The 16,076-nt window shown below is 67.0% G+C and overlaps 1 protein-coding gene across 3 annotated transcripts in view; it reads left to right on the forward strand.

The window, feature by feature from the left end:
- Positions 1 to 4,278: 4,278 nt before the first annotated feature.
- Positions 4,279 to 16,076, forward strand: part of LOC138741297 (polycomb protein SCMH1-like) — a 154,697-nt gene continuing 142,899 nt past the window's right edge. For all 3 annotated transcript variants that reach the window (XM_069895141.1, XM_069895138.1, XM_069895140.1), the window contains exon 1: positions 4,279 to 4,500. The gene's annotated coding sequence lies outside the window, so the exon portion shown is untranslated. The remainder of the gene's footprint in view (positions 4,501 to 16,076) is intronic.

Raw genomic sequence — 16,076 nt, forward strand, 5'->3', positions numbered from 1 at the left:
AACTTCTCATGCCAGAAGTTAGCTTGGTGAATATGTTTTGCGCTGTTTCCAATTAAGTAGATCTTTCTTCAAATAAAGAAACCAAAACCATGCACAATTACTCCAAGTCTGGCTCCACCAGTACCCTGGTCAATTGAAACAAGACTTGCTTATGTCCAAATTTGTAATGAAGATGCCACTTGCACTCCTCAGCATTCGCCTGCATGCTCCCTTTTTCATGATACATGCACAAGGACACCTGATCTTCTGTGGTTTACTTATCCCACCCAATTGAGATCCTGTCTGCTTTTGGATTTCTTTGACAGAATGCATGACCTCACACTTCCCCATGTTGTCAAATCACTCCCCTATCTTGAGTCTTTTCTTCACAATGCGTCCTTCCACAAAGTAAGAGAATTTTTCGTCAAGCCTCAACTTCCCTGTAAACTGTGCTTCTTAAGACTTCAGGTTAAGAAACCTGAGCACACTAGTTTCAGGTGACCTTCCAAGATTGTGCCTGGGGAAGGGCTGCACTGCAATTCAGATGAGATATTGACCTGTTCTGTCTAAGGCACTATTATGAAGACAGGTTTTTCCATTGACCTGGCCATTATTTATCCTTCCTGTCAACTGGTGTGTGGTCCCTGTTTTCCCTTCATAAAGTCCACAGTCAGCTCCTTGATCTTGTTGATGTTGAGAGCACCACACCATCTCCATCCTGTATTCTGACTCATTAGATTTCACACTGCCAATTTGCAAAATAGGTGTGTGAACGACCTGTGTTGAAGTACTGGGTAGGCTATTCACACTGGACCATGAAATCCTGGATTCATGGGCCCTTTAACATTAAGTACCCGGTATCACACAGCAAAGGGGGCCCAACCTCCAGTGGTGACATCCTGAGTGACATTTTTCTGCAGTGAATGATGAGGAAGACAAAATCCAGTTGCAGAGGAACAGAATCCCAGAGAGTGATTATAAATAATGATCATAAGTTTTGCTGCTATAATAGTGTTGAGCACCAAGCTGTAGCCAGTGTTGGTATTTCTGTGGTCCAGGTGATCTAATGCAAAGTTGAGGGCAAGTGCTTGTCACAGGGTGCGAACTGAAGTGGGTCCAAATCCTTCCTCAGACAGGAGTTAATTTGCTCCATCGCCAACCTCTGAAAGTATTTATAAAGCAAGATTGTAGGAATAAATTATATTTTAATTAATACTCCAAATTAATCATGAGTTATTTTCCCTCTCAGCCCCAAGTCCTGGCCTTCTCCTTTGATGCCCTGGCTAGTCAACATCCTATCAATTTCTGCCTTGAATACACTCAATGACTTGGCCTCCGCCCACAAATTCCACAGATTCACCAGCGTCTGGCTAAAGTGATGTCTTCACATCTCTGTCCTAAGCAGACACCCTTCATTCCCGAAGTTGTGCCCTCTTGTCTAAGACTCTCCCACCACTCCAACTGGATTTCAGTAATGTGGCCTGATATACACAATGTAACAATCTGGTGGCGGAGCTGGTTCAAAAGTAACCTGACAAAATCTTTCATTATGTGGATTACTAAACTAATTTGGTGGTTAATTTAATATTGTTCACGAAGTGAAATAAAATCAGTGGCATCTGCTTTGTTCAGTTTAACTTTTTACTTTTTGCAGTTAAACTGGACAACGAAGATTTTGTTTCTTGAATATTTTTGGGAGTATTTTATGAATTTTGGAATTCTGATCATGAAAAGCATCTAAACTTTTTTTCATATCATGTACTTTTTTTTTAGATGCAATCTATTTTTGTGATTTCCTGTCAGTCTATTCAAATATACAAAAACCATGAAAGGCAACACAGTGATGAAAATTCACTTTCTGCATTCGCACTTGGACGTCTTCCCCGCTGATCTTAGTGCAGTCAGTGATGAACATGGTGAAAGGTTTCACCAGGACATTTTGATTATGGCAAAGCAGTATCAGGATGACTGGAATCCATCAATGCTGGCAAACTATTGTTGGACAGTGACATGAGAGGCATCAGATGCTGGGTACAAATGAAAATCAGTGGCAAAACATTTTTAGGTCAGATGAACTAACACAATGTGCCAGCATCATTATGCAATGAAACACACTAAATTCAATAGAAGTTCATTTAATTTTTCTCCAGCAATACAGAAAATCTGAAATTATCTTTGTGTTTGGCTTGAAGTGGTCTATCATAATCCCCAATTTTTTTTCAGGAAGCAACAATTTGAAATAAGTTGTCTGGTGTTATCATTCAAGCATATTCTAGCTAGGTTTGTAGTTTCCATGGTGTCTATCATATGAAGACAATTTAAGAGGAAACTTAATTGCATTGTATTGCTAAAAGAAAATCATCAGATCAACTTTTAGATTAAGCTAATGTAATTCCCTTAACATAGATAGAGTAGTAAATTAGTTTAAATCACATCTATTTGTTTTCATGGCCATCATTATAGTTTAGTTTTAAGGTTATTATGATTTAAATAACCTTCATACATTGTTAGACCAAGCATACACTCAGTGTATGGCTGCCTCCCACAGTTTCAATTACTTTGCTATCAGTACGCCAATTTATTCAGTCAGCAATATTCAATGCTTCAAAACAAATATCAGTTCATATCATGAGGCAAGAATCTGTATTCACACAGAGTTCTCTGTGATCCACAATCTCTCAAAATTCTACCATCAGAAACAGAAAACGTGCAACAAAATGTGTTGTTTTCCGGCAGCATTACAGGTGCAAAATTGTTATAAATCACATTTTTAAAAAATAGCACCCAAGTTTAAGTTCATTTATTGTCACATGTACCAGGATGCAGAAATAAAAGTGGTTTTGCAAAAAGATCAATTAGATATCTCACGCAAAGTGTATGTAAGGCACAGTACAAAAGTGCAAAAGATAACTACCCACCCTATTACTTAGTTTATATAATGCAGTCAGCATAATTTTACTATTTTGAGGTTCATTCAAGAATCTGGTCCATATCCTTCAGAGCCTGTCTGATAGTCTTGAAGTCAAATTGTGGCCGCTTCTCCAGTTTCCTCTGACAGCTAGTTCCAGATGTGGACCACCCTCTGAGTGCAACATTTGCACCTCAGATTCCTTTTAAATCTCTGCACCTCTCACCGAAAACCTACACCTTCCAGTTCTACAATTGTCTCAGCTGATTACTCCCTCAAGTTTATTGCTGAACCACTAGAGCTTTTATAAAACTCTAGAACATCTCTCCTCACTCCAGAAAGGCCCAGCCCATCCAATCTCTTCTGTCACCCAACCCTACCAGTCCCTGCAATGATCTGGTGAAACTCCTCTGCCTGCCTTCCTATTGCTGACCTTCCCACAGCTAGGCAAGCAGAACGGTGAGCAGTCATTTCAATCAAGGCTAGAATGGAATCAGGATTTATTCATAAAATTCATTTACAGTATTACTGCTATAAATATCAAAATAAATATAGTTCAAGAAAATAGATGAAAGTGAGGTAGTGCCTGTCCGTTCAGAAATCTGATGGTGGAGGGGAAGAAGCTGTCCCTGTGCTGTTGACAGGTGTTCATCTTCAGGGCTCCTGTACCTCCTTCTCAATGGTAACAATGAGAAGAGGGCATGGTCAGGGTGGTGATAGCCCTTGGGGGATAGAGGATCATACCTTGATGAAGGGTTCAAGGCCGAGACGTTGGTTATGTATCTTTATCTTTGCTATACTGCAGAAGAAATAGGGACACGAGTAGGCCATTCTGCCCATCAAGCCTGCTCCCCAGCTCTCTGCTTTTTCCCTATATCCCTTCAGTCCCCTATTATGCAAAAATAGATCCAACCTTGCATTAAGTATACACTGCGTCCAGATTCCCCACCCTCTGGGAAAAGCTCCTCATCTCAGTCTGAGATCTACTCCCCTGAATTTTGCTATATCCCTTAGTCTTTCTCTCCCCTATCAGTGGAAAAGGGTTGAAAACCTCCACCTTATCTATTCCTTTCATTATTTTATACATTTGTAGACGACCCCCTCTGATAAAGTGTGACCTGCCGAGATTCTTCTGCATTGGGATTTTCCGTCTGCAGACCTGGAGGATCAAGGCTGCTTTAACGTGGCAGCGTGGAAGTGTCCTCTCCACGAGCAGGGAAGCAACTCAAGGGCCCACTTCTTCCCCTTGCACTGAGCCCCGTTAGGAAAAGCCCCGTGTCCTGCTCCCCACTGCATTTCCTACGAGTTTGACAAAGTTTCCGCTGCAGCCTGCACGTTCTTCGCCCGAAACTTTGCAGGAGTGGGGAGGGAGCTGCTGCCGCGGCAGAGGGAAGCAGGCGGCGCCTGCTCCGGTGGTGGGTGTCAGGGGCGGGGAGGGAGAGTGCAGCGTCCCGTCCTGGGCTCCGGCTCTGCCCGCTTCCATCAGTAGGGGTCGTGCGGTGACAGCCTTTGTACTCAGCAGGCACGGCCGAATGGGGGTCTCTCCGCCGCCTTCATTGCGCACTCGGCGAACATGGCGGAAACGGGCTGAGAGCTCCGCACTGCGCCCCTCGGTAGGTCAGGCTGGGCGGCGGGACGGGACCCCCGACCGGGCGTGTGAGCGGGGCGGAGGAGGGGGGAAACAAAGCACTGGCAGAGTGGCGCTGGGGAAATCGCGGTGTCCGGTGCAGGCTACGATCCCGAGGCTTCACCCCCCCACCCCCGGCTCCGCTTTCTCTCTCCCACCCCCCCCCCCCCCCCCACTCCCGGATCCGCTTTCTCTCTCTTCCCCTCTCTCCCTCCTCCCTCTCTTCCCCCCTCCTCCCTCCCTCTCTTCCCCCCCTCCTCCCTCCCTCTCTTCCCCCCTCCTCCCTCCCTCTCTTCCCCCCCTCCTCCCTCCCTCTCTTCCCCCCCTCCTCCCTCCCTCTCTTCCCCCCCTCCTCCCTCCCTCTCTTCCCCCCCCTCCTCCCTCCCTCTCTTCCCCCCCTCCTCCCTCCCTCTCTTCCCCCCCTCCTCCCTCCCTCTCTTCCCCCCCTCCTCCCTCCCTCTCTTCCCCCCCTCCTCCCTCCCTCTCTTCCCCCCTCCTCCCTCCCTCTCTTCCCCCCCTCCTCCCTCCCTCTCTTCCCCCCCTCCTCCCTCCCTCTCTTCCCCCCCTCCTCCCTCTCTTCCCCCCTCCTCCCCCTCCTCCCTCCCTCTCTTCCCCCCCCTCCTCCCTCCCTCTCTTCCCCCCCCCTCCTCCCTCCCTCTCTTCCCCCCCCTCCTCCCTCCCTCTCTTCCCCCCCTCCTCCCTCCCTCTCTTTCCCCCCCTCCTCCCTCCCTCTCTTCCCCCCCTCCTCCCTCTCTTCCCCCCTCCTCCCCCTCCTCCCCCTCCTCCCTCCCTCTCTTCCCCCCCCTCCTCCCTCCCTCTCTTCCCCCCCCTCCTCCCTCCCTCTCTTCCCCCCCCTCCTCCCTCCCTCTCTTCCCCCCCCTCCTCCCTCCCTCTCTTCCCCCCCTCCTCCCTCTCTTCCCCCCTCCTCCCTCCCTCTCTTCCCCCCCTCCTCCCTCCCTCTCTTCCCCCCCTCCTCCCTCCCTCTCTTCCCCCCCCTCCTCCCTCCCTCTCTTCCCCCCCTCCTCCCTCCCTCTCTTCCCCCCCTCCTCTCTCCCTCTCTTCCCCCCCTCCTCCCTCCCTCTCTTCCCCCCTCCTCCCTCCCTCTCTTCCCCCCTCCTCCCTCCCTCTCTTCCCCCCTCCTCCCTCCCTCTCTTCCCCCCCTCCTCCCTCTCTTCCCCCCTCCTCCCTCTCTTCCCCCCTCCTCCCTCCCTCTCTTCCCCCTCCTCCCTCCCTCTCTTCCCCCTCCCCCTCTCTTCCCCCCTCCTCCCTCCCTCTCTTCCCCCCTCCTCCCTCCCTCTCTTCCCCCCCTCCTCCCTCCCTCTCTTCCCCCCCTCCTCCCTCCCTCTCTTCCCCCCCTCCTCCCTCCCTCTCTTCCCCCCCTCCTCCCTCCCTCTCTTCCCCCCCCTCCTCCCTCCCTCTCTTCCCCCCCCTCCTCCCTCCCTCTCTACCCCCCTCCTCCCTCCCTCTCTACCCCCCTCCTCCCTCCCTCTCTACCCCCCTCCTCCCTCCCTCTCTACCCCCCCTCCTCCCTCCCTCTCTTCCCCCCCTCCTCCCTCCCTCTCTTCCCCCCTCCTCCCTCCCTCTCTTCCCCCCCTCCTCCCTCCCTCTCTTCCCCCCCTCCTCCCTCCCTCTCTTCCCCCCCTCCTCCCTCCCTCTCTTCCCCCCCCTCCTCCCCCTCTCTTCCCCCCCTCCTCCCTCCCTCTCTTCCCCCCCTCCTCCCTCCCTCTCTTCCCCCCCTCCTCCCTCCCTCTCTTCCCCCCCTCCTCCCTCCCTCTCTTCCCCCCCTCCTCCCTCCCTCTCTTCCCCCCTCCTCCCTCCCTCTCTACCCCCCCCCTCCTCCCTCCCTCTCTACCCCCCCTCCTCCCTCCCTCTCTACCCCCCCTCCTCCCTCCCTCTCTTCCCCCCCTCCTCCCTCCCTCTCTTCCCCCCCTCCTCCCTCCCTCTCTTCCCCCCTCCTCCCTCCCTCTCTTCCCCCCCTCCTCCCTCCCTCTCTTCCCCCCCTCCTCCCTCCCTCTCTTCCCCCCCTCCTCCCTCCCTCTCTTCCCCCCCTCCTCCCTCCCTCTCTTCCCCCCCTCCTCCCTCCCTCTCTTCCCCCCCTCCTCCCTCCCTCTCTTCCCCCCCTCCTCCCTCCCTCTCTTCCCCCCCTCCTCCCTCCCTCTCTTCCCCCCCTCCTCCCTCCCTCTCTTCCCCCCCCTCCTCCCTCCCTCTCTTCCCCCCCTCCTCCCTCCCTCTCTTCCCCCCCTCCTCCCTCCCTCTCTTCCCCCCCTCCTCCCTCCCTCTCTTCCCCCCCTCCTCCCTCCCTCTCTTCCCCCCCTCCTCCCCCCCTCCTCCCTCCCTCTCTCACTCTCTCTCTCCCAACCCCCGCCCCCCGCCTCCGCTTTCCTTCTTCCTAACCCCGGGCACCACTTTTACTCCCTCACTCTCCACCCCCCCCACCCCCCCGCCACGGGACGCCGCTCTCCCCCCCCCCCCCACGAGACGCCGCTCTCCCCCCCCCCCCCACGGGACGCCGCTCTCCCCCCCCCCCCCCCCCCACGGACGCCGCTCTCCCCCCCCCCCCACGGGACGCCGCTCTCCCCCCCCCCCACGGGACGCCGCTCTCCCCCCCCCCACGGGACGCCGCTCTCCCCCCCCCCCCCCCACGGGACGCCCCTGCCACTCGGCTCTCCCCCCTGCCCACTCGGCTCTCCCCCTGCCACTCGGCTCTCCCCCCTGCCACTCGGCTCTCCCCCCTGCCACTCGGCTCTCCCCCCTGCCACTCGGCTCTCCCCCCTGCCACTCGGCTCTCCCCCCTGCCACTCGGCTCTCCCCCCTGCCACTCGGCTCTCCCCCTGCCACTCGGCTCTCCCCCCTGCCACTCGGCTCTCCCCCCTGCCACTCGGCTCTCCCCCCTGCCACTCGGCTCTCCCCCCTGCCACTCGGCTCTCCCCCCTGCCACTCGGCTCTCCCCCCTGCCACTCGGCTCTCCCCCCTGCCACTCGGCTCTCCCCCCTGCCACTCGGCTCTCCCCCCTGCCACTCGGCTCTCCCCCCTGCCACTCGGCTCTCCCCCCTGCCACTCGGCTCTCCCCCCTGCCACTCGGCTCTCCCCCCTGCCACTCGGCTCTCCCCCCTGCCACTCGGCTCTCCCCCCTGCCACTCGGCTCTCCCCCTGCCACTCGGCTCTCCCCCCTGCCACTCGGCTCTCCCCCCCCCCTGCCACTCGGCTCTCCCCCCTGCCACTCGGCTCTCCCCCCTGCCACTCGGCTCTCCCCCCTGCCACTCGGCTCTCCCCCTGCCACTCGGCTCTCCCCCCTGCCACTCGGCTCTCCCCCCTGCCACTCGGCTCTCCCCCCTGCCACTCGGCTCTCCCCCCTGCCACTCGGCTCTCCCCCCCTGCCACTCGGCTCTCCCCCCTGCCACTCGGCTCTCCCCCCTGCCACTCGGCTCTCCCCCCTGCCACTCGGCTCTCCCCCCCCTGCCAACTCCCCCCTGCCACTCGGCTCTCCCCCCTGCCACTCGGCTCTCCCCCCTGCCACTCGGCTCTCCCCCCTGCCACTCGGCTCTCCCCCCTGCCACTCGGCTCTCCCCCCTGCCACTCGGCTCTCCCCCTGCCACTCGGCTCTCCCCCCCTGCCACTCGGCTCTCCCCCCTGCCACTCGGCTCTCCCCCCTGCCACTCCGCTCTCCCCCCTGCCACTCCGCTCTCCCCCCTGCCACTCCGCTCTCCCCCCTGCCACTCCGCTCTCCCCCTGCCACTCCGCTCTCCCCCCTGCCACTCCGCTCTCCCCCCCTGCCACTCCGCTCTCCCCCCCTGCCACTCCGCTCTCCCCCCTGCCACTCCGCTCTCCCCCCTGCCACTCCGCTCTCCCCCCTGCCACTCCGCTCTCCCCCCCCCCACGGGACGCCCCTCTCCCCCCCCCCCCCACGGGACGCCCCTCTCCCCCCCCCCCACGGGACGCCCCTCTCCCCCCCCCCCCCCACGGGACGCCCCTGCCACTCGGCTCTCCCCCCTGCCACTCGGCTCTCCCCCTGCCACTCGGCTCTCCCCCCCGCCACTCGCGGCTCTCCCCCCCGCCACTCGGCTCTCCCCCCCCGCCACTCGGCTCTCCCCCCGCCACTCGGCTCTCCCCCCCGCCACTCGGCTCTCCCCCCGCCACTCGGCTCTCCCCCCCGCCACTCGGCTCTCCCCCCCCGCCACTCGGCTGCTCTCCCCCCCGCCACTCGGCTGCTCTCCCCCCCGCCACTCGCTGCTCTCCCCCCCGCCACTCCGCTGCTCTCCCCCCGCCACTCCGCTGCTCTCCCCCCCGCCACTCCGCTGCTCTCCCCCCCGCCACTCCGCTGCTCTCCCCCCCGCCACTCCGCTGCTCTCCCCCCCGCCACTCCGCTGCTCTCCCCCCCGCCACTCCGCTGCTCTCCCCCCGCCACTCCGCTGCTCTCCCCCCCGCCACTCCGCTGCTCTCCCCCCCCGCCACTCCGCTGCTCTCCCCCCGCCACTCCGCTGCTCTCCCCCCCGCCACTCCGCTGCTCTCCCCCCCGCCACTCCGCTGCTCTCCCCCCCGCCACTCCGCTGCTCTCCCCCGCCACTCCGCTGCTCTCCCCCCGCCACTCCGCTGCTCTCCCCCCCGCCACTCCGCTGCTCTCCCCCCCGCCACTCCGCTGCTCTCCCCCCCGCCACTCCGCTGCTCTCCCCCCCGCCACTCCGCTGCTCTCCCCCCCGCCACTTCCCGCTGCTCTCCCCCCCGCCACTCCGCTGCTCTCCCCCCCCGCCACTCCGCTGCTCTCCCCCCCGCCACTCCGCTGCTCTCCCCCCGCCACTCGCTGCTCTCCCCCCGCCACTCCGCTGCTCTCCCCCCCGCCACTCCGCTGCTCTCCCCCCCGCCACTCCGCTGCTCTCCCCCCGCCACTCCGCTGCTCTCCCCCCCGCCACTCCGCTGCTCTCCCCCCCGCCACTCCGCTGCTCTCCCCCGCACTCGCTGCTCTCCCCCCGCCACTCCGCTGCTCTCCCCCCCCGCCACTCCGCTGCTCTCCCCCCCCGCCACTCCGCTGCTCTCCCCCCCGCCACTCCGCTGCTCTCCCCCCCGCCACTCCGCTGCTCTCCCCCCCCGCCACTCCGCTGCTCTCCCCCCCGCCACTCCGCTGCTCTCCCCCCGCCACTCCGCTGCTCTCCCCCCCGCCACTCCGCTGCTCTCCCCCCGCACTCCGCTGCTCTCCCCCCCGCCACTCCGCTGCTCTCCCCCCCGCCACTCCGCTGCTCTCCCCCCCGCCACTCCGCTGCTCTCCCCCCCGCCACTCCGCTGCTCTCCCCCCCGCCACTCCGCTGCTCTCCCCCCCGCCACTCCGCTGCTCTCCCCCCGCCACTCCGCTGCTCTCCCCCCCGCCACTCCGCTGCTCTCCCCCCCGCCACTCCGCTGCTCTCCCCCCCGCCACTCCGCTGCTCTCCCCCCCCCGCCACTCCGCTGCTCTCCCCCCCGCCACTCCGCTGCTCTCCCCCCCGCCACTCCGCTGCTCTCCCCCCCGCCACTCCGCTGCTCTCCCCCCCGCCACTCCGCTGCTCTCCCCCCCGCCACTCCGCTGCTCTCCCCCCCGCCACTCCGCTGCTCTCCCCCCCCGCCACTCCGCTGCTCTCCCCCCGCCACTCCGCTGCTCTCCCCCCCGCCACTCCGCTGCTCTCCCCCCCGCCACTCCGCTGCTCTCCCCCCCGCCACTCCGCTGCTCTCCCCCCGCCACTCCGCTGCTCTCCCCCCGCCACTCCGCTGCTCTCCCCCCCCGCCACTCCGCTGCTCTCCCCCCCGCCACTCCGCTGCTCTCCCCCCCGCCACTCCGCTGCTCTCCCCCCCGCCACTCCGCTGCTCTCCCCCCCGCCACTCCGCTGCTCTCCCCCCGCCACTCGCTGCTCTCCCCCCCGCCACTCCGCTGCTCTCCCCCCCGCCACTCCGCTGCTCTCCCCCCCGCCACTCCGCTGCTCTCCCCCCGCCACTCCGCTGCTCTCCCCCCCCGCCACTCCGCTGCTCTCCCCCCCGCCACTCCGCTGCTCTCCCCCCCCGCCACTCCGCTGCTCTCCCCCCGCCACTCCGCTGCTCTCCCCCCCGCCACTCCGCTGCTCTCCCCCCCGCCACTTCCGCTGCTCTCCCCCCCGCCACTCCGCTGCTCTCCCCCCCGCCACTCCGCTGCTCTCCCCCCCGCCACTCCGCTGCTCTCCCCCCCCGCCACTCCGCTGCTCTCCCCCCCGCCACTCCGCTGCTCTCCCCCCCCGCCACTCCGCTGCTCTCCCCCCCGCCACTCCGCTGCTCTCCCCCCGCCACTCCGCTGCTCTCCCCCCGCCACTCCGCTGCTCTCCCCCCCGCCACTCCGCTGCTCTCCCCCCCGCCACTCCGCTGCTCTCCCCCCCCGCCACTCCGCTGCTCTCCCCCCCCGCCACTCCGCTGCTCTCCCCCCCGCCACTCCGCTGCTCTCCCCCCCGCCACTCCGCTGCTCTCCCCCCCCGCCACTTCCGCTGCTCTCCCCCCCGCCCACTCCGCTGCTCTCCCCCCCGCCACTCCGCTGCTCTCCCCCCCGCCACTCCGCTGCTCTCCCCCCCGCCACTTCCGCTGCTCTCCCCCCCGCCACTCCGCTGCTCTCCCCCCCGCCACTCCGCTGCTCTCCCCCCCGCCACTCCGCTGCTCTCCCCCCGCCACTCCGCTGCTCTCCCCCCCCGCCACTCCGCTGCTCTCCCCCCCGCCACTCCGCTGCTCTCCCCCCCGCCACTCCGCTGCTCTCCCCCCCGCCACTCCGCTGCTCTCCCCCCCCGCCACTCCGCTGCTCTCCCCCCCCGCCACTCCGCTGCTCTCCCCCCCGCCACTCCGCTGCTCTCCCCCCCGCCACTCCGCTGCTCTCCCCCCCCGCCACTCCGCTGCTCTCCCCCCCCGCCACTTCCGCTGCTCTCCCCCCCGCCACTCCGCTGCTCTCCCCCCCGCCACTCCGCTGCTCTCCCCCCCGCCACTACCGCTGCTCTCCCCCCCGCCACTCCGCTGCTCTCCCCCCCGCCACTCCGCTGCTCTCCCCCCCCGCCACTCCGCTGCTCTCCCCCCCGCCACTCCGCTGCTCTCCCCCCCCGCCACTCCGCTGCTCTCCCCCCCCGCCACTCCGCTGCTCTCCCCCCCGCCACTCCGCTGCTCTCCCCCCCCGCCACTCCGCTGCTCTCCCCCCCGCCACTCCGCTGCTCTCCCCCCCGCCACTCCGCTGCTCTCCCCCCCCGCCACTCCGCTGCTCTCCCCCCCGCCACTCCGCTGCTCTCCCCCCCCGCCACTCCGCTGCTCTCCCCCCCGCCACTCCGCTGCTCTCCCCCCCCGCCACTCCGCTGCTCTCCCCCCCCGCCACTCCGCTGCTCTCCCCCCCCGCCACTCCGCTGCTCTCCCCCCCGCCACTCCGCTGCTCTCCCCCCCCGCCACTCCGCTGCTCTCCCCCCCGCCACTCCGCTGCTCTCCCCCCGCCACTCCGCTGCTCTCCCCCCCCGCCACTTCCGCTGCTCTCCCCCCCGCCACTCCGCTGCTCTCCCCCCCGCCACTCCGCTGCTCTCCCCCCCCGCCACTCCGCTGCTCTCCCCCCGCCACTCCGCTGCTCTCCCCCCCGCCACTCCGCTGCTCTCCCCCCCCGCCACTCCGCTGCTCTCCCCCCCGCCACTCCGCTGCTCTCCCCCCCGCCACTCCGCTGCTCTCCCCCCCGCCACTCCGCTGCTCTCCCCCCCCGCCACTCCGCTGCTCTCCCCCCCGCCACTCCGCTGCTCTCCCCCCCCGCCACTCCGCTGCTCTCCCCCCCGCCACTCCGCTGCTCTCCCCCCCGCCACTCCGCTGCTCTCCCCCCCCCGCCACTCCGCTGCTCTCCCCCCCGCCACTCCGCTGCTCTCCCCCCCCGCCACTCCGCTGCTCTCCCCCCCGCCACTCCGCTGCTCTCCCCCCCGCCACTCCGCTGCTCTCCCCCCCGCCACTCCGCTGCTCTCCCCCCCGCCACTCGCTGCTCTCCCCCCCGCCACTCCGCTGCTCTCCCCCCCGCCACTCCGCTGCTCTCCCCCCCGCCACTCCGCTGCTCTCCCCCCCGCCACTCCGCTGCTCTCCCCCCCGCCACTCCGCTGCTCTCCCCCCCCCCGCCACTCCGCTGCTCTCCCCCCCGCCACTCCGCTGCTCTCCCCCCCGCCACTCCGCTGCTCTCCCCCCCGCCACTCCGCTGCTCTCCCCCCCGCCACTCCGCTGCTCTCCCCCCCGCCACTCCGCTGCTCTCCCCCCCCGCCACTCCGCTGCTCTCCCCCCCGCCACTCCGCTGCTCTCCCCCCCCGCCACTCCGCTGCTCTCCCCCCCCGCCACTCCGCTGCTCTCCCCCCCGCCACTCCGCTGCTCTCCCCCCCGCCACTCCGCTGCTCTCCCCCCCCGCCACTCCGCTGCTCTCCCCCCCGCCACTCCGCTGCTCTCCCCCCCCGCCACTCCGCTGCTCTCCCCCCGCCACTCCGCTGCTCTCCCCCCCGCCACTCCGCTGCTCTCCCCCCCGCCACTTCCGCTGCTCTCCCCCCCGCCACTCCGCTGCTCTCCCCCCCGCCACTCCGCTGCTCTCCCCCCCGCCACTCCGCTGCTCTCCCCCCCCGCCACTCCGCTGCTCTCCCCCCCCGCCACTCCGCTGCTCTCCCCCCCGCCACTCCGCTGCTCTCCCCCCCGCCACTCCGCTGCTCTCCCCCCCCGCCACTCCGCTGCTCTCCCCCCCGCCACTCCGCTGCTCTCCCCCCCCGCCACTCCGCTGCTCTCCCCCCCGCCACTCCGCTGCTCTCCCCCCCGCCACTCCGCTGCTCTCCCCCCGCCACTCCGCTGCTCTCCCCCGCCACTCCGCTGCTCCCCCAGCCACTCCGCTGCTCTCCCCCCCGCCACTCCGCTGCTCTCCCCCCGCCACTCCGCTGCTCTCCCCCCCCGCCACTCCGCTGCTCTCCCCCCGCCACTCCGCTGCTCTCCCCCCCGCCACTCCGCTGCTCTCCCCCCCGCCACTCCGCTGCTCTCCCCCCCGCCACTCCGCTGCTCTCCCCCCGCCACTCCGCTGCTCTCCCCCCCCGCCACTCCGCTGCTCTCCCCCCCCGCCACTCCGCTGCTCTCCCCCCCGCCACTCCGCTGCTCTCCCCCCCCGCCACTCCGCTGCTCTCCCCCCCGCCACTCCGCTGCTCTCCCCCCCGCCACTCCGCTGCTCTCCCCCCCGCCACTCCGCTGCTCTCCCCCCCGCCACTCCGCTGCTCTCCCCCCCGCCACTCCGCTGCTCTCCCCCCCGCCACTCCGCTGCTCTCCCCCCCGCCACTCCGCTGCTCTCCCCCCCGCCACTCCGCTGCTCTCCCCCCCCGCCACTCCGCTGCTCTCCCCCCCCGCCACTCCGCTGCTCCCCCCCGCCACTCCGCTGCTCTCCCCCCCGCCACTCCGCTGCTCTCCCCCCCGCCACTTCCGCTGCTCTCCCCCCCGCCACTCCGCTGCTCTCCCCCCCCGCCACTCCGCTGCTCTCCCCCCCCGCCACTCCGCTGCTCTCCCCCCCGCCACTCCGCTGCTCTCCCCCCCGCCACTCCGCTGCTCTCCCCCCCGCCACTCCGCTGCTCTCCCCCCCGCCACTCCGCTGCTCTCCCCCCCGCCACTCCGCTGCTCTCCCCCCCGCCACTCCGCTGCTCTCCCCCCCGCCACTCCGCTGCTCTCCCCCCCGCCACTCCGCTGCTCTCCCCCCGCCACTCCGCTGCTCTCCCCCCCCGCCACTCCGCTGCTCTCCCCCCCGCCACTCCGCTGCTCTCCCCCCCCGCCACTCCGCTGCTCTCCCCCCCGCCACTCCGCTGCTCTCCCCCCCGCCACTCCGCTGCTCTCCCCCCCGCCACTCCGCTGCTCTCCCCCCCGCCACTCCGCTGCTCTCCCCCCCGCCACTCCGCTGCTCTCCCCCCCGCCACTCCGCTGCTCTCCCCCCCCGCCACTCCGCTGCTCTCCCCCCCCGCCACTCCGCTGCTCTCCCCCCCGCCACTCCGCTGCTCTCCCCCCCGCCACTCCGCTGCTCTCCCCCCCCGCCACTCCGCTGCTCTCCCCCCCGCCACTCCGCTGCTCTCCCCCCCGCCACTCCGCTGCTCTCCCCCCCGCCACTTCCGCTGCTCTCCCCCCCGCCACTCCGCTGCTCTCCCCCCCGCCACTCCGCTGCTCTCCCCCCGCCACGCCACTCCGCTGCTCTCCCCCCCGCCACTCCGCTGCTCTCCCCCCCGCCACTCCGCTGCTCTCCCCCCCGCCACTCCGCTGCTCTCCCCCCCGCCACTCCGCTGCTCTCCCCCCCCGCCACTCCGCTGCTCTCCCCCCCGCCACTCCGCTGCTCTCCCCCCCGCCACTCCGCTGCTCTCCCCCCCCGCCACTCCGCTGCTCTCCCCCCCCGCCACTCCGCTGCTCTCCCCCCCGCCACTCCGCTGCTCTCCCCCCCCGCCACTCCGCTGCTCTCCCCCCCGCCACTCCGCTGCTCTCCCCCCCCGCCACTTCCGCTGCTCTCCCCCCCCGCCACTCCGCTGCTCTCCCCCCCGCCACTCCGCTGCTCTCCCCCCCCGCCACTCCGCTGCTCTCCCCCCCGCCACTCCGCTGCTCTCCCCCCCGCCACGCCGCTGCTCTCCCCCCCGCCACTCCGCTGCTCTCCCCCCCGCCACTCCGCTGCTCTCCGCCCCCCGCCACTCCCGCTGCTCTCCCGCCCCGCCACTCCCCGCTGCTCTCCCCCCCGCCACTCCGCTGCTCTCGCCCCCCGCCACGCTCCGCTGCTCTCCCCCCCGCCACTCCGCTGCTCTCCGCCCCCCGCCACTCCCGCTGCTCTCCCCCCCGCCACTCCCGCTGCTCTCCCCCCCCGCCACTCCGCTGCTCTCCCCCCCCGCCACTCCCGCTGCTCTCCGCCCCCCGCCACTCCGCTGCTCTCCCCCCCGCCACTCCGCTGCTCTCCCCCCCCGCCACTCCGCTGCTCTCCCCCCCGCCACTTCCGCTGCTCTCCCCCCCGCCACTCTGCGCTCTCCAGCCCCCGAGGCCCTTGCCTCCGCTTTTCTTTCTTTCGTAACTCCGGGCACCACTTTTTTTCTCTCTCTCTCTTCTTCCCCCCCCTCCCCGGGACTCCGCACCCTCTTCCCTCCCCAACGGGACGCCGCTCTCCCCCCCCACCACGCACCTCATCTTTCGCCCCGCCACGCGCCGCGTCTTCCGCCCCCGCACGCCCCACGTCTTCCGCCCCCGCACGCCCCGCGTCTTCCGCCCCCGCACGCCCCGCGTCTTCCGCCCCCAGCACGCCCCGCGTCTTCCGCCCCCCGCACGCCCCGCGTCTTCCGCCCCCCGCACGCCCCGCGTCTTCCGCCCCCGCACGCCCCGCGTCTTCGCCCCGCCGCCCGCGTCTTCCGCCCCCGCACGCCCCGCGTCTTCCGCCCCGCACGCCCCGCGTCTTCCGCCCCCCGCACGCCCCCGGTCTTCCGCCCCCGCACGCCCCGCGTCTTCCGCCCCCCGCACGCCCCGCGTCTTCCGCTCCCACCGCACGCCCCGCGTCTTCCCGCCCCCCGCACGCCCCGCGTCTTCCGCCCCCGCACGCCCCGCGTCTTA

Source organism: Narcine bancroftii, chromosome 8 (assembly GCF_036971445.1).
Source record: "Narcine bancroftii isolate sNarBan1 chromosome 8, sNarBan1.hap1, whole genome shotgun sequence".
Taxonomy (NCBI): domain Eukaryota; kingdom Metazoa; phylum Chordata; class Chondrichthyes; order Torpediniformes; family Narcinidae; genus Narcine; species Narcine bancroftii.